The sequence below is a fragment of the Oryctolagus cuniculus genome, chromosome 4 (assembly GCF_051225735.1).
Source record: "Oryctolagus cuniculus isolate XC-2025 breed Fujian yellow rabbit chromosome 4, ASM5122573v1, whole genome shotgun sequence".
In the NCBI taxonomy this organism is placed as follows: Eukaryota; Metazoa; Chordata; class Mammalia; order Lagomorpha; family Leporidae; genus Oryctolagus; species Oryctolagus cuniculus.
The window spans coordinates 140,599,514-140,621,865 of record NC_142870.1 but is presented as its reverse complement, the minus strand read 5'-3'; the positions used below and the strand labels follow the sequence as shown (position 1 = coordinate 140,621,865).

The 22,352-nt window shown below is 50.2% G+C and overlaps 1 long non-coding RNA gene and 1 pseudogene across 3 annotated transcripts in view; one reads left to right on the top strand and one right to left on the bottom strand.

Annotated features, from left to right (window-relative positions):
* LOC149127135 (uncharacterized) overlaps nucleotides 1-22,352 on the bottom strand; it is a 563,175-nt gene that overhangs the window by 113,392 nt on the left and 427,431 nt on the right. The window lies entirely within an intron of this gene.
* Nucleotides 9,442-22,352, top strand: part of LOC127482692 (non-histone chromosomal protein HMG-17 pseudogene) — an 86,082-nt pseudogene continuing 73,171 nt past the window's right edge. The window contains exons 1-2 of the transcript XR_016232759.1: nucleotides 9,442-15,519; nucleotides 20,941-21,161. The product of XR_016232759.1 is annotated as a non-histone chromosomal protein HMG-17 pseudogene (transcript). The remainder of the gene's footprint in view (nucleotides 15,520-20,940; nucleotides 21,162-22,352) is intronic.

Genomic DNA, 22,352 nt, shown 5'->3' with positions numbered 1-22,352 from the left:
CAACTTAAAAATCTGGGACGCAGTCTTCCCATTGGTAAGAGGGAAAGAGGACAGTTTGAGGCTGTGTTTAAATAGTTCCATCAGCTGTCCCAACTTGCCCAGAACTGCGGAGTTTCCCAGGATGTGGGAATTTCAGGGGAATTCTCTCTGGCATGTATACATTGTGCGCTTGTGTCGGTGTCAATCAATGATGTGGGATAGGCAGGTAGTTTAGGTCTGCTGGGCCAGAAGTCACTGCAGGCCCTCCTGGGTCACTCCACCCTCCTACTTGTCAATCAGAGCACCCCCTTTCCCAGGATGCACCTGCTTCATCCGGGACCTAGGCCATGAAAATGAACTTGTGGAGGTGCCATATAACTCCCATGTGGCTTCACGCCTGCGGAGGCCACCCCTGCTTCTTGGGAGAGGCCAGACACTGGGGGGCTCACTCCCTGTCTTGCCCTCTCCCGCCTCAGACCACGGCCGGGGTGTTTCATGCATGCCCTCTCTGTCTCCCCTCCCCCAGCCTCCTTTAGGGTAAGCTTCTGGCCCGCTGCCCACTCCTGATGGGTATTTTCGTGTGTGTTTGCTTTCTCGCCTTTTGAAGAAATTTCACTCCCACTTTTTGTACCTTAGACGTGCCTGCTTGTCTGTGTGCAAGGCAGGAGTCTGCAGTAGAAATGAATACACCCGAGACCACATCAAAATCACGCCCCTGCTTGTCAAAACCCTTCCTTGGCCTTCCAGATAAATTGCAAGGTCCTAAGGTTCCCACGAGGCCCTTCCTGGCTGGCTCCCACCCGCCTCTGCCACTTAGTGCAGTGAGGACACGGGTGAGGGGTTGTACTGGAATGCAGTTGTTGGTGCGTTCCCCGCATGCCTGGGGACAGAGAAGGGCCCGAGCGCCACCCTGTGGCATGTCCAAGCTGCCCTCGGAGAGGACAAAGACTTCCAGAGATGGGTGGGATAGGTTCCTGTGTTCACACAAGAGAGTTCAGACGTGAGACAGGGAGGAGTGGTTGCAGGGGAGCAAGGCTGAATGGGGTAGGGCGTCCATCAGAGCGAATGGGCCCCTCTCCAGACAGATCAGAGAGAGAGCGTCCACTCACTCAGCCTGGGGCAAGCAAGGTGCCATGGTTGGATGGACAGAATACACCTGACAGCCGGGCGGGCGGCTCAGGAAAGAGCCGAGAGCTGAGCGCGCAGTCTACTCAGACTGGGGCTTACCAGGGCACGGGATCCAGTTCTGCCCGCGGCCTCTCCTACCCCTCTTCCTTCTTCTGGACAGAGGCTTGCGGTAAAATCCCTGCCAGGGTTCTAGTCCCAGTGCTGTCAGCCGGGGGAGCCCACTTGGCCCGGGGTCCTGCCTTGTGGACCGGCTGTGGGGTGGGGCAGGACTTCCTAGGGTAAAATACCTGCTCTCTCTCTCACAAACACCGGCGGATTGCTAACCTCCTACCTAACAGGAGCTCCGGGGCAGATCCTCCCCAGAACCCTGCGGGCCCCCTAGTTCCCCAGGCTCCTCCTCCTCCCAGGCCTGGTTGCTCTTGCTCTGCGCCCCCGCCTGCCGCCCCCACCCCCCGGCTCCGCCCCTGAGCCAGGGCTGGCGACTCCCACGGGAGTGTTGTAACCGACCACAGAGGGCAGGACGGTTGCCAGAGCGAGTTTCTGGGTTCTTTTCCTCAGCTCAGGATAGAAATAAAAAGTCGGGAAACAATTCACAAAGAGGCAGACATTGTTATTGGACAGGAAAGCGCCTGGTCTGAGAGGAGACCAGGGCGGGCTCCCGGAACGGAACAGTGGCTTTCTGGGAGTGCCCGGGGTTTTTAAGGCATTACTGGTTTTTTTCATTGGGTCACTCTATGGGGATGCCCGTTGGACAGGGGGTTTCACATACTGTATGTTGATTGGCTTGGGGCTCATGGACATAGCGGGGGCCTCTTGGAGACAGCCCGTCTCCTTGGGGGCTCAGCCCCCTCCTCTTCAGCTCTGGGTGGAAGATTGCACCCACCCTGATGGTGCAATTGAAAGCTGCAAGGTCACACACATGCAACAGGAGAAGCTGTTAGCGTAGGAGGTGCCGGCCGGTCTGGAGACAGGCTTTCCAGCCATGCCGGCAGCCGGCGTGCGGAGGACACTCTACCTACGTCTGGGGGGCCCGCAGACCCTGCCCCACTGCACGGCCTCAGCGGTCTGTGACGCTCTGGGCACACGGGGCATCTCGACAGAGCAGGCATCATTACTGCTCCCACTCATTGCTTTCTCCTCGCCGTCCTGAGCCAGCGAGACCGGCTCAGCAGACCGGCTGCAGCCCAGTCCCTGGGCTCGTGTTCTTCCCAGCCAGACGGAAAAGAGCTCGAAATCCCCGAGTCCTGCCTGGATAAATACCTCCGTTGTCCTCCCCTCCCCAGGAGCTCGCCCACCCTTCCTGCCTTACAGCTCCTGTCCACCGGCAAGGCTGCTGGCCGTGGGCGTCACCAAAGGCTTTAAGCCATTGATCTGGGCCCTCCTTAACCCCTTGAGAAGCCGAAGGAGGTCCCAGCTGGTAGCTTTGGGATCCGCAAGGAGGGCAGGCCTATACTTCCAGGAATGGAGAGTCCCTACCTGTACTTCCGGGGAAGAAAAGTCCTTGTCAAGGTCCCCGCAGGTGCCTGAAGGTCAACCAGTGAGGATCAGACCTGCCTCAACCTTTAACCCCCACATCCTGTATCTATAAAAGGAACCCTCCCAACCTCTGAATTGCGACACACACACACACACACACACACCCACACCGTTGCTCTGTTGGGACCGGGGAACCTCGCCCAGGAGCGGAATCCCAATAAAAGCCTGGGAATTAATTGATTCGTCTGCCTGGGAAGATTTGTTATGCCCCGGACACCTTGCAGATGGTGCTGAAACCTGAGCCTGATGACACAGGATGATAAAACCTTCCAGTCTTCCCCCAAGGCAGGCACCCGAGGGGCAGCGCCTCTGCCCTGCGTCAGATGGGATCCCCTGTCTGAGCAGGGAGTAGTGAAACCTAGGGGGGGATTTTACCTAAGTCACACCCAGCAAAGCCTGGAGAAGAGGGAGAAGGGGGAGGAGAAACGGGGAAAACCTGGACCCCACCCCCTCATGAGCCCCGGGGTGAGTACAGACTGCACATTCGGGTCTCAGCTCTTTCCTGAGCCGCCGCCTGGCTGTATTCTCTCCATTACACCATGTAGCCTTCTTTCCCCAGGCTGAACGGCTGGGCTGTCTCTCAGATTCTGTCTGGAGAGGTGCCCATCCGTTCTGATGGATGCCTACCCCGTTAAACCTTGCCTCCTGTCTCACGTCTGAACTCTCTTGCACGAAGACAAGAACCTATTCCACCCACCTCTGCTAACAAAAGGATCTCATTTGCCTTGGTGCACAGTTGTCATTGCGGCTTAGCCAGCAGCCAGCTCGCTGTCAGTCTGCCATGTGGCTCTGTTGCAGGTGGTATTCTAAGCACAGGCTTAAAACTGAGCTAGTGCCGTCAAAGCATAATCACATTAATCATAATTAAAATGCCAATTGACTTTGATTCACAAGAATCCTAACACAGGGAAACGCACACAGCACAGCACCCTCCCTGCCCTCCAAGGTGGACAGGTGAGCCTGCTCTGCCCTCCCCTCTCCGCCTCTCCCCGCCCATCACCCTGTGCCTTGGTTGGCGTGCCCCTGGCTACCGTGCCCAGGAGAAGCAAGCCCTTATGGTGAGCAGCCGGATTGCCTCCTCCCGGGTCGGAGCCGAGCATGTCGTGGTTAGGCGCTCCCCAAAATGGGAAGCCCTCCCAGGGGCCTTTCCTCCAAAGCCCCCCAGAACCTAGAAACCCCTGCAAGCTGAAGCAGAGCCCACGGCACTGGCAGAGCGTGGATGTAAAGGGATGCCACAGCGCCCTCTGGTGGCAACTCCTCCAGGCCCTTGTTCTGAGTCTCCCTTTTTCCCTGTTCACCTGGTGAGGCCTCTTTCCCAGCGAGTTGCAGCGCCCTCTGGTGGCTCAGGCGGAGCTGACATCTCTGCACCTGCCTACTTGCTCTTCCAGCTTTAACAAGCTAGGCACACTTGAGGGCTACCGGGTCGCAGCCCCGCTTGCCCTTTGGTCCCACTGATGAACCAGCTGTTCAGTACTTAACAGCTAGCTTCCTGATTAACAGACTGGCCATTAAACTGACCCTCTGCCTGGGGTTCCTGAGGGACCACTATTTGAAAAATTGATCCTGAGTAACAGATTGGTTAAGCTTCTAAATACAAATTTTTTGCTGAACCTATTGGATTTCTAACTCACTTAGTAACGCTAAATAACTAAACATCTGACAAGCCTACACTACTGCTTAACTGAATAACCAGCTGGCTGGAGGGCTGACCAGCACAGCCTGGCTCTGTCACCAAGAGAAGCAGGAGGGTGGGAGAAGAGACCGCCCCTTCCCCACACCCTAACTCCTCTGGGGATCAGGACCCTACTTTTCTCCCCCTCTTGAGCCACTACTTGAAGGCTGAAGAGAGGGTGCTATGGTCTGAATGTGTCCACCCAAATTCCTATGTCGGAGTCTAATATCCACTGTGGCAGTATTAAGAGGTGGGATTCGGGGTGGGTATCTGGTGTAGTGGTTAAGGTGATGCTTGGGACACCTGTGTCCCATACTGGGGCTGCCCGGGTTCAAGTCCCAGCTCTGCTTCCACTGCCCGCTTCCCCCTCATGCACGCCCTGGGAGGCAGCAGGTGATGGCTCAGTAGCTCGGTCCGTGCCACCCATGGGAGACCCGGATAGAGCTCCTGGCATCAGTCTGGCCCAGCCCTGACTGTTGCCAGCGTTTGAGGAGTGAGCCAGCAAATGGAAGATTTCACTCTTCTCTCTACTTTTAAAATAACTGAAGATAAACAAAAACAAGTTTCTAAAATAATTTTTAAAATAAAGAGAAAATCAGAAGAGGCAGGGCCTTTGGGGAGGGCTCTGCCCTCTTGAGTGGGATTCGTGGCCCCGTGAAAGAAGGTCGGGGCGTCTCCCCGCCCTTGCCCCGTGGGGACACCGCGAGCAGAGCTGCAGAGCGTGAGCCCTCGGCAGGCATGGAGCCTGCTGGCACCTTGATCTTGGGCTTCCCAGCCTCCAGAACTGGGTGAGCAAGACATTCCTGGTTATAAACCAAGGTACATGGTTACCCTGTAACCAGGAGGCTAGGGCCGTGCACACAGGCAGCGACTCTCAGTCTACTGCTTGAGCTTGCTTCTCAGGGGATGCTGACTTGGTTCTCAGAGGGACCAGACCACATGGACAAGGAAAGTTGCAAAACTAGTCCGAGTCAGGATTTTTTTTAATGCATTTATTTGAAAGGCAGAGTAACAGGCAGGGGGAGACAAAGGAGAGACCCTCCATCCACTGGTTCAATCCCCCACATGGCCTTAACCACCAGGACGGGCCAGGCTGAAAAGTCAGGAGCCTGGAACTCCATCAGGATCCCCCGCGTGGATGGCAGGGGCCCAAGCACCTGAGCCATCTCCTACAGCTTTCCCAGGTGCATTAGCAGGGAGCTGGGTTGGAAGCCAAGCAGCTGGGACTTGGAACGGCGCACCAATATGGAATACCTGCTGGCGTTGCGGGCGGCAGCTTAACCCACCGTGCCATAACACCGGGCCCCGGGCCAGCGTTTTGAGCAGTGTAGGAATAGGTGTGTTGCGTGAGCAGGAAGCGCTCTCCTTCTCTACAGCCTGGACACGGCCTTAGCTCTTTCTGCAAAAGCCCTGGCAGCTGGCTTCTCTGGGAGGCAGCTAGAGGACGCCACCTTCCCGACTTCTCACATGTAAATGAATCTTTCCTCTGAGCAGCTCCTGCTTGAGATGGTGATTTGGTGACGCCCCTGGTTGTTCCCAACAATAGCAGCCCAAAGCGCTAAGCAGGCAACCAGAACCTGACGTCTGATCTAGTGCTAGTGAGCTTCTTAACCAAGGTCCCACACTTGGGTTTCACTTCTTCTTTCAAAATAGTACGGCTGTAAAGATGGGTGCTTATCCAGGAAGAGGGTTCAAGTTTCCATTGATTCTCGAAAGAGTCTGACACACACAAAATATGGTTAGAACCAGTCTCCAGGAAGAGCCTCAGCGAGCACCCTGGGCTAAGCCCCAGTTGCTGGAATTCAAGCCCCAAGTCTCACCCCGTGCTGTCAGGCCAGGGAGTCAGGAAGGTGAGCAGAGCAGTCAGACAGCCACAGCCCAGGTGGGTGGAGCAAGGAGGAAGGATAAAGGCTGAGCCACGTGTGCCGTTTCCAGAGAGAGGCCCAAGGAAGCCACAGGGCCTTGCACGTGTAGACGATGCAGCCTCTGTAAGCTGAGACCGATGCCTTTCCCCGGGTGCTTGCTTGGGGCAGGGCGTATGGGCGACTATGTCATCGTGAACGTGGCCGTGTGTGTTGACATGCCAGTGTGTCACAGGGGTGGGTACAACCAAGAGCCGTGGGGGGTCGTGCACAAGTGGGAGGGGGGGTTGTGTCTTTGGGTTAGTGTAGGCAGCTGAATGGTTCGGCGCGTGACTTTCCACACGCGTGCCCATCCACGGCCCCTCATGTCTTATACCGGCTCCAGACAGAATGGGGTTAAGAATTCCCCAATGCGGGAGGAGTATCTGCAGACAGAGGCACACCCCACACCAGCAATCTGGGACTGCTCAAGCCCTCCTCCCTCCTCCTCAACCTCTCTATCTGGTGTGGGGTGGCCGGGTCCAGGTTCTTGTCTCTAATGCAAGAAAGAACTGGAGGATGACATGTAGGTAAAGGTCAGCGGAGATGCCAGATTGATTTATTTATTTTAAGGAAACAGCTCACATCACATGTCCACTGCAGATATTCCCTCCCACTCAGTGTCTTTCCTTTTCACTTTCTTAACAGTGTCTTTCAAGGGACAAGAGTGTGTGTTTTTTTTTTTTAAGATTTATTTATTTATTTATTTGAAAGTCAGAGTTACACAGAGAGATGAGAGGCAGAGCAAGAGCAAGAGAGAAAGGAAGAGAGAAGTCTTCCATCCGCTGGTTCACTCCCCAATTGGGCACAACAGCCAGAGCTGCACCAATCCAAAGCCAGGAGCCAGGAGCCTCTTCCGGGTCTCCCACGCAGGTGCAGGGGCCCAAAGATTTGGGCCATCTACTACTGCTTTCCCAGACCGTAACAGAGAGCTGGATTGGAAGTGGAGCAGCCAGGACTAGAACCAGCGCCCATACAGGGTGCTGGTGCTTCAGGCCAGGGCTTTAACCTGCTGCGCCACAGCGCTGGCCCCAGCCAGATTTATTTGTAAGCAAAGCAAAGGCACACATTCTAGGAGTTTGACCATACTGGAGAGACAGCTGCACTCCGTGAGAGCCAGGTGCATCCCTTTATATGATCTGGAGGCCTAGAGTTTGGTGTCTGGAGAATGGCTTAGCTGAATATTCTTAAGGGGCAGAGTTTGGGGTGGGCTTGAGTCCCACCCACTTCCTGACTCTGGAAATCTCAGAAGTGTCATGCTGTCAGGTGCGTGATGGAAGTAGGCGTCCTAGCCATGTTGCCTTTGTTATAATGCAATTGCAATTAGCTGAAGGTCACGGCAGGGAAGCAGCCAGCGGCCGTGTTGGATGTTTTTGCCCCACACTGGTTGTGAGCGGTTTTCCCTGAAGCTGCAGTTCCCTGCTGTGCAGAAAGGGCAGAGGGGCTGGGGCAGTGCAGCGGGGCTGCAGGGAAGGGCTGCCGAGCTGAGCTCCTCCCTCCTCCATCCACACTGCCACATCCCGCTCGGGTCCCTCCTCTCTTCCCTCCAGCTGCAGCCACGGGAATGATCGTAAGCAGCAGCTGGAGTCACAGTGCACCTGTCCTGAAACCCACCATGACCTTCCAGGGCCTGGGGTTGCTGCCCGTCTCCTCTTTGGTGGGAACGGACGGCTCCTTCAAGACTGTAACCCTCTGGTCGGTGTTTGGCACGGCAGTTCTTGGGATGCTTGCACCCCCAGATTGCAGTAGCTGGGTTCAAGTCCGATCCAGCCTCCTGCTAATGCACATCCTGGGGAGGCAGCAGGCGATGGCTTATGTGCTTGGGTTCCCTGCCACCCACTTGTGAGACCTGGATGGTTCCCAGCTCCTGGCTTTTAACCTGGCCCACCCGGCAACTGCAGGCATTTGGGGAGTGAGCCAGTGGATGGGAGATTCGTTCTCTTTATCAAAGACGTGATTTACACACACACACACACACACACACACACACACAGCTGGCGCTGTGGCACAGTGGGTTAAAGACCTAGCCTGAAGCGCTGGCCTCCCATATGGGCGCCGGTTCTAGTCCCGGCTGTCCACTTCTGATCCAGTCCCCTGCTATGGCCTGGGAAAGCAGTAGAAGATGGCCCCAGTCCTTGGGTCCCTGCACCCGCGTGGGAGACCCGGAAGAAGCTCCTGGTTTCAGATCAGCACAGCTCCGGCCATTGCGGCCATCTGGGGAATGAACAAGCAGATGGAAGACCTCTCTCTCTGTCTCTACCTCTCTCTGTAATTCTTTCAAATAAAAGAAAAAATTAAAAAAAATTACAGGACACTCAATTTTGAATTTCAGCTAGTTTTAACAAAAAGGATTGTAGCCCTGTTCCCTGGGGCCTCTGGGCTCGCCCAGCCTCAGGTGTTGGATGAGTCACCCCTTGGTCTGACTCTATCCCACACCCCAAGATTCTGCCTCAGATACCTCATCTCTCAGGTCCTACAACACAGCCCCTCTGTCCCCACCTCAGAGATTACCACATAGCACAGTACATGCCAGACCTTGAGAAAGACCCACTCACTCCCTCCAGGTGCACCCCTTAACCTCTCCCCATGTAACCCAGAGTGTAGGACCTGGGCAAGGAGGCAGGCGGGGCCGCGGGACCTCCGGGAGCACTCTGCACTTCCCTGAGCCTGTTTCTCACAGGATGCCCCCGACAGCTTATCCTACAACACTGACTCAGAGCCGCTGGACCCCCACAGCGGTGACCCCAAACCCGCGAGAATCTGAGCCAGCTCTCGCTGACCTAGACTGAACTTTCCTCATTGTACCACTAAATTCTTTGGCTAAGGGGAGAGTTTGCTGCCATTTTCCGAGCAGATAAGGTTGAAGGCGTATGTTGCTTACATATAAGGGCAAGAAGGGACCCCCGCCCCTTCCTCTTTTGCTACATCCTGACCCAGGCTATAAAAGCCTTGGCAAACTATTTCTCAGGGAGGCAGGTTTTTAGGGACTTAGACCTTCCCGCACAGGAGTAAAGCTTCCCTTTGTGCAGCTCTGGCTTGAGGCTGATGAATTGGTGACACCTCAAGCAAACAGAACCCGCAAGTCCAGTAACACCTACCCAACCAAGAGCCCAAGAGGCCACTGGTCGGAGCAGTGTCACGCGCAAGCGCAAGGGAAGCCCAGTGGGGAGCCCGCCTGCGCAAAGGGAAAAGTAAGACTACGACTCCCAGAATCCTCTTAATCAGAACTCCATTTCCCAGAAGGCTCTGCGTCCCCAACCCGGAACTGACTGCATATTCGAAAGCGGAGGGTGGGAAGAACCAAGCAAGCAGTAGAGACAGGTTCTGAAGAGGTAGAAATGGCTCCTGGTTTCACGGAGTGTCTGCCTCCAGGGGTCGTTCGTGAGTCAGAGAAACGTGGAAACGCGCTTCGCTGGGAGCTGTGTGGGCTGTGTCCTGTGCCCCTGCAAGGCCAGCCTCAGCCTTACGCTCTCTCTGTCCGCTCCGACTTTGTTCGCGGCAGGGGGCTGCTCTCCTGCCCACCTCCGGGGTCTCCAGCCTGTGGTCTTGGGCCCCCAGTTATTTCCACTGTGCATTGCCTGCGTGTGAGGTCCCCAGCTCTGCCGCTGCTTGCGAGGCCACCGGAGGCGAGGCCGTGGGCACTGAGACAACCGAGGACAGTAGCTCGGTGGGAAATCTCGGGGGCTGTCAGAACATTTCTAGGGAGAATTTTCCTGTTTTCCCAGGATGCCTGGATGCTGGAACTCAGCAGCCTGCTCTTCAGATTCTCCCCTCCCAACCTGAACACTCAGGCTCCGGCCAGTGCTGTCCGGGCCGCAGAGCCTATTTCTATCTTTCCCCTCAGGGGCCGGTCAGAGCACCTTGCAAGAACAGGGAGCAACCTGTGGGATTGGAATTGAGATAGGGAGTCTGGTGTGGCTGCAGGAAAAGGTAAAAATGGGAGGGCAGGACTGGACTAAAGTTACTGGGGGTGAAGTGGAGGAGTTGAGGTGCAAGGGCGGGAAGGAATGGGGCCACTTGGCACTGAGCAGTGTATCCCAAAAAGAAGCAGCAGATGTATCACTAAGGCAGGTGAACACATTTTTCAGGGCTGTGTGTTTTAATAAGAAATACAACCTATAAGCAATTTAGTTTTGTTGTAAACATTTTAAGTGAACTACACACGCCACAACTGCTCCCAGTATTCTAGAACATCCCCCAAACTGGTTGGAGGAATTGCCATAGAATCCTCAGAACTGGATCCGCTGGCTGTTTACCAACACTGGCATGGGGAGAGAAAGCAGGCGTTTATTTGTGGTGCACACAGTAAGCAGCCAGGCAGCTTTCCTCCTTTCCTAGACCTCCGAGGGATAAAGGCAGTGAATTTTACAGATTAAGGTGGAGGTGAGCGTGCTTGTTCAGCCTGTGTGGGGCCTCTTGTTGGTCCTCGATGCTTGTGGCCTGCCTTTGATTAATCAGTGACAGGGGACCACGTGTTTCCTTTTGTGATGGCGGAGGTGGACCTCGGATCTGTGGGACTGGATATTACTTTGTTTGATCAGGACCTGAGAGAACCTGCTAAGCTTCCAGAATAGAGGCTGGCCTTGACACTGTAGCTAGAGGGGCATCTGAGTTTTTGTGATTCAGGGTCTTGGTCTGGCCTTACCCTGTGCCACTCCCTTAATTTAATGAGTTAATCTTTAGCGAGGAGTTGACTTACAATCATCAAAGGGAAACCAGGGCAACTGCAAGGTGCAGCAGAGCTTCTGGGGCCTGATAAAGTCTACATCGGAGGCACCAGGAGTAGGGGCTAGGCTGTTCTAGGAAGGCACCGCCCCTGGACATTCAGTGTCTTATAGGACAGGTGCACCAAGTGCAGCCTTCCTAGGGGTTCCTGGCACTGCTCCCATGTTGCTCCATGTTCCCACTTTCCCACCCGAGTGGGCCTCGGGGAAATGAGAGTCTGCAAGGCCCTAACTGTTTTCACAGTAATACAGTTATTTGCATTGTCACTGTATTGTCATTTAAAATAGTGTGTTAAACTACTGACACCTTAGCAGGAATTGATGCAGTGGTACTAGACTATATTTGCAGTTACTGTATTTTTCACCAGTATACTTTTGGGAGTGGGGGGAGGGGAAGAAAGCCAGTGTCACTTAAGAATGTCCTTGGAAGAAGAAGGGGCGATAGTGATCCCTGCATCAACTGTAGCCCACGTGCTGCCGCACCCCATCGCCCAACGCCTGTGTCCCACCACCACCATGCCCAAGAGAAAGGCTGAAGCGGATGCTGAAGGAGATCAGGCCCAAGTGAAGCCTGAACCCCAGAGAAGATCTGCACTGTTGTCTGATCTGCTGCTTCGAAGCAAGAGCCCAAGCCTAAAAGGGCTCCGCAAAAAAGGGAGAGAAGGAACCCGAAGGGAAAAAGGGAAAAGCCAGTGTCGGCAAGGTTGGGAAGAACCCTGCAGAAAGTGGAGACGCCAGAAACAGACCAGGCACAGAAAGCTGGCAGTGCTGGGGACGCCAAGGGACACGTGTGTTTTTGATAACTGCACTTCTGGTAACTGTACAGTTTGCTATTTTTTTAAATCAAGTTTTATAAAAATGCAGAATTTTGTTTTACTTTTTTTTTCTTTTTAAGCTCTGTTGTTGGCACACAGAACACTTCATTGTTGTTTTGGGGGAAGGGGCATAGGTCACTAACAGAATTTCTCTGAGGCTGGATTGATGTGGGGGAAAACATCTTCCCCTTCCAGTTTCGAGAGACTTCTTGGCTCCCAGGAGGAGGGATTCCGTGCCGTTGACACATAGCCACCATGGCATACAACCTTGTGTGGACAAGCGAAATTTGATTTTATTCCTCTTCCTCCTCCTTGTCTGCCTTCAGCATAGACTTAACTCCCTTAAACCCAGAAACTTGTTGGAACCTGACCCCCAGAATGTGTCAACCAGCATGACAGGCAATCTGGACTCCACAGTGACGCACTGAGACGGTGTCCCTCAACAGAGCAACGCTTCCTCTGCTAGATCGTGGATCTTCAGGTTGATTATTCTGCTATTTTCATCTCATTTCCCGAAAGTCAGGGTCAGCTTGGAAAAGTTGTTAAACACAGGCTAAATGTGAAATGTCAGCCCTCACTCTGAAATGTCCCTTTAAAAAAAAAAGATTTATTTATTTATTTGTAAGTCAGAGTTGGGTGGGTGGAGAGACAGAGAAAAATCTTCCATCCAGTGGTTTACTTCCCAAATGGCTACAACAGCCGGAGCTGGACCAGTCAGGAGCCAGGAGCTTTTCTTTCTTTTCTTTTTTTTTTTTTTTTATTAAATATTTATTTATTTGCAAGTCAGAGTTACACAGAAAGAGAAGGAGAGGCAGAGAGAGAGAGAGAGGTCTTCCATCCTCTAGTTCACTCCCCAATTGGCTGCAATGGCCAGAGCTGTGCTGATCCGAAGCCAGGAGCCAGGAGCTTCTTCCGGTTCTCCCACACGGGTGCAGTTGGATCAGAAGTAAAGCAGCTGAGTCTCGCCCATTTGGGATGCCAGCACTGCAGGTGGTGTCTTTACCTGCTATGCCACAGCAACGACCAGGGGCTTTTTTTGGGAGTCTCCTTCCTGAGTACAAGGGCCCAAGGACTTGGGTCATCTTCCACTGCTTTTCCAGGTGTATTAACAGGGAACTGGATCAGAAGTGGAGCAGCCAGGGCTCAAACTGGCACCCTTATGGGATGCCGGTGCTGCAGGAGGCAGCTCTACATGCTACACCACAGCCTGGGCACCTAAACATTCCCTTTTCACAGCATCAGATGGAGACTTCATTTATGGTGGCTTTCTGAATGTCATTGTATTCTGTTAACAATTGTCTATGTCCTGCCTGAAATACCATGATTGCTTATGAAAAGAATCTTTAGTAAAGCTGGATACAGTTTGGCTTGGAAAAAGAAAAAAGAATGTCCTGAATGAAGCTGTAAAGAGTGTTCATGTCTCTCCATTTTGAGCCTTCATATTCTGCATGACGAAATGGGAAATGAGGAGGATATCAGAACATTTGTGGGGGTGGTGCTGTGGCGCAGTGGGTTAAATCCATGGCCTGCAGCGCTGGCCTCCCACATGAGCGCCGGTTTGAGTCCTGGCTGCTCCACTTCCCATCCAGGCCCCTGCAAATGCACCTGGGAAAGCATCGGAAGATGGCCCAAGTGCTTTTCCCTGCACTCATGTGGGAGACTCAGATGAAGCTGCTGGCTTCAGCTTAGCCCTGCCCTGGTCATTGTGGCCATTTGGGGAGAGACCCAGCAGATGAAAGATCTTTCTCTCTCTTAGGTATTTGCTAGACATTTTCTAGAAAATGAACAAAGTGAGTTAACCACTTCAAGGGAAACCATTGACATTATTTAATGTCAATGAGAAAATTGAGCTTTCAATTAAATTTTCCTTTTTTTTAAGATTTATTTATTTATTTGAAAGAGTTACACACAGAGAGAAGGAGAGGCAGAGAGAGAGAGAAGTCTTCCATACATTGGGTTACTCCCCAATTGGCTGCAGTGGCCGGAGCTGCACCGATCTGAAGCCAGGAGCCAAGAGCTTCTTCTAGGTCTCTCATGTGGGTACAGGGACCCAAGGACTTGGGCCATCTTCTACTGCTTTCCCAGGCCATACCAGAGAGCTGGATCGGAAGTGGAGCAACCAGGACTCGAACCAGCGCCCATATGGGATGCTGGCACTGCAGGCTGCAGCTTTGCCTGCTACGCCCCAGTGCCAGCCCCAAATTTTCAATCAAAATTTGATGTCAATGAGAAAATTGAGCTTTCAAACTAGAAGTCTGAAAAACATACCTGCTACAAAGACCCTGACAACTTCCCAAAACTAAAAGTTTTTTCTTATGTGTTTGATGATGTTATTAGCAAATGTAATTTTAAAAAATACTGAATAATGAGAGGCAACAGCATTTGGAAAAGCTGCATAACTTGGTATATTAGATATTTTGTTGTTCAACAAATTACCCCAAAGCATAGTGACTGCAACATTCATTTCAGTGTCTGTGAGTCATGAGTTTGGGCCAGCTTAGCTAGGGTTTCTGCGGCAGTGTGCTGCCCTGGAGCTGGAGAATCTGCTTCCACCTGACTCACGCAGCTGTTACCAGCCGGTCTCACGTCTTGTTGATTACTGACAGGAAGCCCTGATTTCTCACCACGTGGGCCTCTTCACAGGACTTCACAACAGGACAGCTGGCTCCCCCAGAGCAGGCAATTCTGGAGAGAGAAAGCACAGTGGCACTTTTTTTTTTTTTTTTAAGATTTTATTTATTTATTTGAGAGGTAGAGTTATAGACAGTGAGAGGGAGAAACAGAGAAAGGTCTTCTATCCGTTGGTTCACTCCCCAAATGGCTGCAACGGCTGGAGCTGCGCAGATCGGAAGCTAGGAGCCAGGAGCTTCTTCCAGGTCTCCCACACAGGTGCAGGGGCCCAAAGACTTGAGCCATCTTCTACTGCTTTCCCAGGCCACAGCAGAGAGCTGGACTGGAAGAGGAGCAGCCGGGACTAGAACCAGTGCCCATATGGGTTGCTGGCGCACAGGTGGAAGATTAACCTACTGTGCCACAGCGCTGGCCCTGGTGGCAATCTCAATGTTTTATATGATCTACCCTAAGAATTCATGCTCTGTAAATTCCACACAGTTCTACACATTAGAAGCAAGTCATTACGGATAGCCCCACGGTCAAGGACAGGGGAATTAGGCTCCACCTCTTAAAAGGCAAATTATCAAGGACTATGTGGACATATTATAGTAACACAATAATTAGTGAACCAGTATATTTCAGATGAGCAAGTGTGATAGTAAAAAGAAAAAAAAAAAAAGCGGGCCAGCACTGCAGTGTATCTATTGGATTAAGCCTCTGCTTGCGGCACTAGCATCCCATATGGGCAGTGATTCAAGTCCCGGCTGCTCCACTTCTGATCCAGCTCCCTGCTAATGGATCTGGGAAAGCAGGGGAGGATGGCCCCAGTGCTTGGGCCCCAGCCCTCATGGGAGACCTGGATGAAGCTCCTGGCTTTGGCCTGGCCCAGCCAGAATCAGAGCTTCTCTGCTTCCGATTTAGTCCTTCCCTACTCTGGGGTCAGGCAAGATCTCGGCGTCTGTCCACATCACGTCATTCACCAGATTCTCTCACTGAAAGCTTTCCCAGGAGGAGCGGTCTACGGTGGTTGCCGGCTCACCAGTTATGCACACTGCCACACCGAGTCCACTTTAGACCCTCCCAGGAATCCATACAAGTGCCTTCCAAGTGGAGCCTCACAGTGAGAACACAGGCAGCTTCACTACACCACGGTGAGTGAGTGGACCCTCTCCCAGTGTGGTCACCCAGCGTGGTTCCAGGGTCCCTCTTTCTCTCTGAAGAGCCTGAGGCTATGAAAGTAAGATTTCTGGGTCTCTCCTTCCCCATTCCTCTTAATGTAATGGACTTAGAAATTCATTGGTAATGAATTTGGAGAAATGATCCAACTAAACAGAAGTGAATACCTGAATAAAGTCTGTGTTTTGCCAACCTGGAAGAAGGAGGGTATGACTATCAGGTAGCCACACACACAAAATGTCGGCTACAGGGGGCCAGTGCTGTGGTGTACTGGGTAAAGCCGCCGAATGCAGTGCCGGTATTCCAAATGGGATCGAGTTCCCGCTGCTCCACTTTTGATCCAGCTCTCTGCTATGGTCTGGAAAAGCAGTAGAAGATGGTCCAAGTCCTTGGGCCCCTGCACCGGCATGGAGACCCAGAAGAAGCTTCTGGCTCCTGGCTTCAGATCGGCACAGCTCTGGCCCTTGCAGCCATTTGGGGAATAAACCAGCGGATGAAAGACTCTCTTTCTCTCCTTCTCTCTCTCTCTCTCTGTCTCTCTCTCTCTGCCTCCCGGCAAATCTGCCTTTCAAATAAATAAATAAATCTTAAAAAAAATGTCTGCTACGAATGTCTATATATGAAGGTACTTCACAAAGTAATGGAAAAATTAGGAATTAAGAGATGTTGTGGTACAAAAAAATTTGAAATATATGCATTGTGTTTCCATAATAATCATTTTCCACAAACCTTTTTTTTTTTTTTTTTTTTTTGACAGGCAGAGTGGACAGTGAGAGAGAGAGAGACAGAGAGAAAGGACTTCCTTTTCCGTTGGTTCACCCCTCAATGGCCGCTGCGGCTGGCACACTGCGCTGATCCGAAGCCAGGAGCCAGGTGCTTCTCCTGGTCTCCCATGCAGGTGCAGGGCCCAAGCACTTGGGCCATCCTCCACTGTACTCCCTGGCCACAGCAGAGAGCTGGCCTGGAAGAGGGGCAACCGGGGCAGAATCCGGCGCCCTGACCAGGACAGAACCCGGTGTGCTGGCGCCGCAAGGCGGAGGATTAGCCTATTGAGCCACAGCGCCGGCCTTCCACAACTCTTTTAAGCACTCATATGTTAACACTTTTCTACAATAAATTCTATTGTCTATGTGATTAAAAATTAAAGATAATTTAAAAATGGATATATATAACAAAGAACTGTGTTTACACATTGAAATATTTGAGTCAGATACACTGGTAAAAGAAGCAGACCCATGTGCTGAGAGCAAATTCACCGGTTTTTCAAACCACTGTATTTGCTTCACTTACTTATTTGTAAGTTCTCAGCAATTCAGTCTGGATGGAGTGCTTTTAACATGTCTTCAAAATTTTAATTGGCCAGTGTACCTTATGTCTGTATAATAGCATTTTAAGGAATGTTCATTTTGTGTTAGCCCAGCTAGAAGACAAAGGATGTCTAGGACAAACACATTCATGAGACATAGATAAAATACTAAGTCTAAATATATAAATCAATAAGAAAAGGCAAAGAATATTAAAAGACAGTTCACAGAGTTAGAAATACAATTGACCAAATAACATATAATGAGATTTCCATTACTAGTAACCAAGAAAATACAAATAAAGCAGCAGTAAGATGTTTACTTTTACAAAGCATGTTGTCAGATAGTTAAACATAGTGATAGGGTTGGTGGAGGTGTTTCTGAGAGGCCTTTTCAATAGAGTTCGGTGTTGGTATGAGTGTAACTTGGTATAGCATTTGTGGTCGGCAATCTGGCAATCACCATTAAGATGTGCATCTCCTGCCTTGTAATTGGGGAGCTAAGGGAATGGATGCAATGGAGGTATTAAAGGTCAGGACTGTGCACACTGAGATTTGTGGGGCTGGGAGGGATTTGGAAGGACTGGGATTGATTAGGGGTGGAAGAGAGGACCCAAGAGGCACTTGGAAGGATGGTGGGAAATGAGAATAAATGAGAGGGATTAGAAACAACTGAAGAAACTTGATGAGAGGGACAGGAAGGGAACGGGTGGGGCTGGCAGGGACTACAAATGCAAAATGGAAACAACTGGCTTTCAGAGAATTGACCTAGCGCCACTGGCAAACTGGACCTGTGAAGATTGAGCAAGACCCCTGGGGAAGAGTGAGGTTTGTTAGCAAACAGGAAACACTGATTTTCAAAGGAATAACTGTGCCTTGAAGAGTTCTTTTACTTCCTCTCATCTTCGTGCTGGCAGCTGGAGATCTCAGAAGACTCCTTAGTCTGCAGGCTCTGGTGGCCATGGTTTCTTCTTTCCCTCATGATCGCAAGGGACAAAGTAGACATCACATCTGCCTTTGCTGGAACCTTCTTTTGTCTCTTTTAAAACTTGGGAAGCTGTCCCAAAGCCTGGGAAGGCCTGAAAGGTGGCTTTCACTGCAGAGAAGGGGTATGCACTCGCGTGTGCTGGTCCTGAGGTGAGGCGTCACTTAGTTCTCTCTTAGTTTGAGGTGGACCTTCTTTTAGGAAGTAGGGGGCCCTGTGGTCCCTGGCTTTCTCTGTGGTTTATGCATTTTTCCACACATTGACTGACATGGCAATGACACAGCAAGAAACTGCAGAGCAGGGCTGTGATGGGCTGAATGGTGTCCCCTGAAAATTCCTGTGTTCGAGTAGTAACACCCAGGATCCCCAAGTATGGCTGTATTTGGAGGTACAACCATCAAAGAGGTAATTAAGTTAAAATGAAGCCATGAGGGTGTGTCCTGATCTAAAAATCCAGGTCTCCTTGGAAGAGAAAATTTAGACACATAAAAAACACACTAGGGATATGGGTGCATGGAGGAAAGATCGTATGAAGAGTTAGCAAGAAGACAGCCATCTGTAAGCCAAGAAGAAAGATCCTAGAGAAAACAGCCTAGGCAGTACCCTAATCTTGGACTTCCAGACTGTAGAGCTGAGAACGTTTTTTTTTTTGTTTTTGTTTTTTTTTGTTTGTTTGTTTGTTTAAGCTACCCAATCTGTGGTATCTTGTGATAACAGCCCTTACAATGGGTACAGGGTCCCTGGAGCCTCGAGGCCTAAGAATCCATAGGAGGCCCCCAACTCACTGTTACTGGGAAGTGCCGCTCTGGAGTGCAGACGGCCATCCTGTGCCTCTCCTATGTGCAGTTGACTTTAGGTTCAGGAAATATGGTGCTTCCTCTTATGCTGCTCTAAAAGTGGGTGGAGTCATTTACTTGTTGTGAAGTGGTAAAGAAAAGTAGGGATGTCCGATCAGGCTGGGTCTTTCGGTTATCTTGTGTGCTACTCCGCTTAAGGGTTTAGTCCTTGGTTGTGTAGATTCAAAAAGTTTTCCAGTTCAGGCCCAACTAAGTGATTTCCACCCTGATTCCAATTAACTGGAATTCACTGGTTGACAATGAGAGCTTTATTTGCCAAGAAGGCTGAAATATTCATGGTAGACTAATTCTAAACTATTTTTTTCCATTAAAAAGAGCCAAGTAGAGACAAAAACATGTTAACCTTGGGAAGGCCCTCATTCTTTAGAACGCAACTGAAACATCACTTCCTTGGGATTGTGTCCCCTCACTTTCCTGAAGCTTTGGATCGATGCTGCTTTGGTGTCCCCAAAAGCCGGATATCAGAAACCCTAATCTGTAGCGCTCTAATTTGTCATTTATCAGCCTACATTTCCATTAGACTGTGAGCTCTAAGAGGAAAGGGACTGTGTTTTATCTACCAGTTTATTTTCAATACGGCACAAATCACAATATGTGCTTTTAAAAAACAGAAGAATGAGTTCAATCATATCGCATGTCTCTTCTGTGGGCCAGGCCTTCCACATGGCCCTGAAAGACAGTCATCTCCCAGCCTGCACGGAACTAGACACAGAGTGAGAAATCCTTCATCCTCGGCTTTCCCAGACTCTCCGAGCACAGCTGCCCTTCTATGAGTAGTTGTCCATGCTATGCCCATTTCGTTAAACTGACAGACGGTCTTATTTATAAAGCGGCTCCATATTTTTAACACTAAACTTTCTCTAACCCATAATATACTGTGAGTTTTTTCTGGGAGAGTCTTCTAGAAGTGTGTTCCTTATAGTCGATGCTGTTTGTGACCTACACCTCACATGATCTACAGGTGTTTAAACCATCCCACATTTTGGTTTATTCACCTCTGTTTACTTATTGAGCTGTCTAGGCATGCTAAATAAGTAACTCCTCAAATTTCAACATTTTAGGGCTAAGGTAAGGATTTGAATAGGATCATGCAGATGGATGGGTATCAGTTAAGCAGAGGACATTGAGTAGGTACTGAGCCTGGGAAATCCAAGCACTTGAAATCAATTTTTAAATTTTTTGAAAATTTATTTTCATTTCTTATTTGAAAGTGAGAGTGAGAGTGAAAGAGAGCTTCTATCTACTTGTTTACTCCCCAACATCCAGGGCCAGACCATGCTGAAGATAAGAGCCCAGAACTTCATCCAGGTCTCCCATATGGATGGCAGAGACCAAGGTACTTAAGCCATTGCCTACTGTCTCGCAGGGTGCCCATTAGCAAGGAGCTGGGTCAGAAATGGAAAAAGTGGCACTTGAACCAGGCATTCCGTTATGGGATGCGGGTGTCCCAAGCAAAGGCCTAACTGCTGCATCAAATGCCTGCCCCTGAAGTCAATATTTAGAGACCAAAAAACAGTGAAGAAATTAGAAATTCAAGAAGCTGGTTCTTAGTGAAGGCTCTTCTGCCCCTTGTTAGTGTGGGCCTGGAACCTATGGATGGGTGCACGTGAGCCTAAAGCTGTAAAACTGTGCACGGGCATTACAGGGTCTTACAGACCCGGGAGATGACGAAGTATGCAGCAGCTTTTCCCTGGGAAGGTTCTCTGGGCCCTGGTATTCCAAGAAACACCAAACTCAGCAGACTCAGGTTTCAACATTGTCTCTTTCTTTGTATAATCCCTACCCATTTTCCAGCTGATTGTTCAGCCTGCCTCTTACATGCTGCTGAATTTTAAGCTCCATAGGAACACGCTTGCTGCTGTATCCCCAACACCATCACCTGGGACAGCAGTACTCCACAAGTACTTGCTGAATGGATGTGTGAGCAGATACGCATGAGGGCTGATAGATATAGGAACAAGTCTGTATGGTCATGTTCCTAGTTCCCACAGTAATTTGTCATGCTCTGTGATAGGTCCCTTTGTCCAGCCACCTGCCCCTTGATAAATGTGGAAGCTCTTAGTCACTTGGGTCAAATGCCTTAGCTTTGGACACTAGCTTCTTATTAACTAAGCCGTTGCACCACCGGCTCTTGTAACCTTAAATTAATTTGAGTTAATTCTTAACCGTTTCCCTTCTGTACATGTGTCATTTAATGGTTTGCCTTTATCTGATTTTCCCCAATTTCCTGTGTCTTTGTGGTTTTCCACAGGAGCGCTGGAGCCGGGGCCTGAGGCAGTCACACCAGATGAATGTGGGCACTTGAGTTTTTCTAGGAGGCCTCTCCTGCTGCTGTGGGTCTCACCCAACTGATGTCCATCCAAACACTCCCACCAAGTGTTATTTATGCTAACAGAGGAAGAAAGCCCTCCCAGAGGAAGGACTGATGGCACAGACAGAGCCCCGAAAGAGGAGCACTCTGCAGCACTAAAGGTTGGTGACAACTTTTTTTCTCCAACTCAGTGGAAGCTGTCCTTGCTTGCTTGCTTTATCACGAATTTCACTTGTGTATTTTCTCCATATGACCTTTGGAATAAATGGGAAGGAAAGATTTTAAATCAATAATATAAGCTTCATGGAGGCTAAGGGTTCATCTATCATTGGTTTGCCAGCATCTAGCACACTGCCTGACTTGCTGATGCCCAATAAGTGTTGGAAGGAAGGAAAGGGAGGAAGGAAAAGGAGGAGGGAAGAAGGGAGGGAGAGAAAAAAGGAAGGATTGGAGGCAGCACATGAATGGAAAGAATTATTCAAAAATATATGATATGAATGATTCAGAAATACTATATCAGACTTGTGCTCAGAGTGCAGCAGGTGCACTGTCTCTGATACCCAGATTCAATAAAGCTATTTAAGTCACTTTGCAAATGGAGAACTGTACTTGGAAGGACAAAATAATAGCAGGCAAGCAGAATAACAAAAAAAATGTACTATTTGGAACTGGACTGTAAACAGCAGGGATCATATTTTAAGAGCGATTCAAAACTCTCCAATGTTAACAGCCATTTATTCTGTGTCTATGCCAATTCTCAAAAGCAAATAAAACAACAAAGGATTTTGTTTTTGGTCTTCAAACAGATGTTTTATGGATAATGGCAAGATGATCCTGGAGGTGATAAAATTGGCTGCAACTGATCTGTTTGGTATTTAGAGAAGGCCAACTGATCAGAAATAGTGCTGAGGAAATTTGCAAATATCTAAGCTTCCTGCTGTTGAGAGAGATAAACCACACCGTAAGTGCTCAAAATACTTAACTATGTGTCAAGAAAAAACATCTCAGTGCAGGAAAGAAGAGTGAAGGGAATTAGCACATTTTTATTATCAATCTTTTGTGTGTTTAAGATTATGCACCTGCACAGTTCAGGTGCAACAAGGCAGCTTTGAATGACAGGTTCCCTGCCACAAAACACACTACCACGGTGGGGATAGAGAAGAGTGATGAAGACATGAATATTTACGTTGAACACTTTTTTAAAAGATTTTTTATTTATTTGAGAGAGTTACAGAGAAAGAGAGGGAGAGATAGAGAGAGAGGTATTCCATCTGCTGGTTCACTCCCCAAATGGCTGCCAGGGCTGGAACTAGGCTGATCCAAAGCCAGGAGCCAGAAGCTTCTTCTGGGTC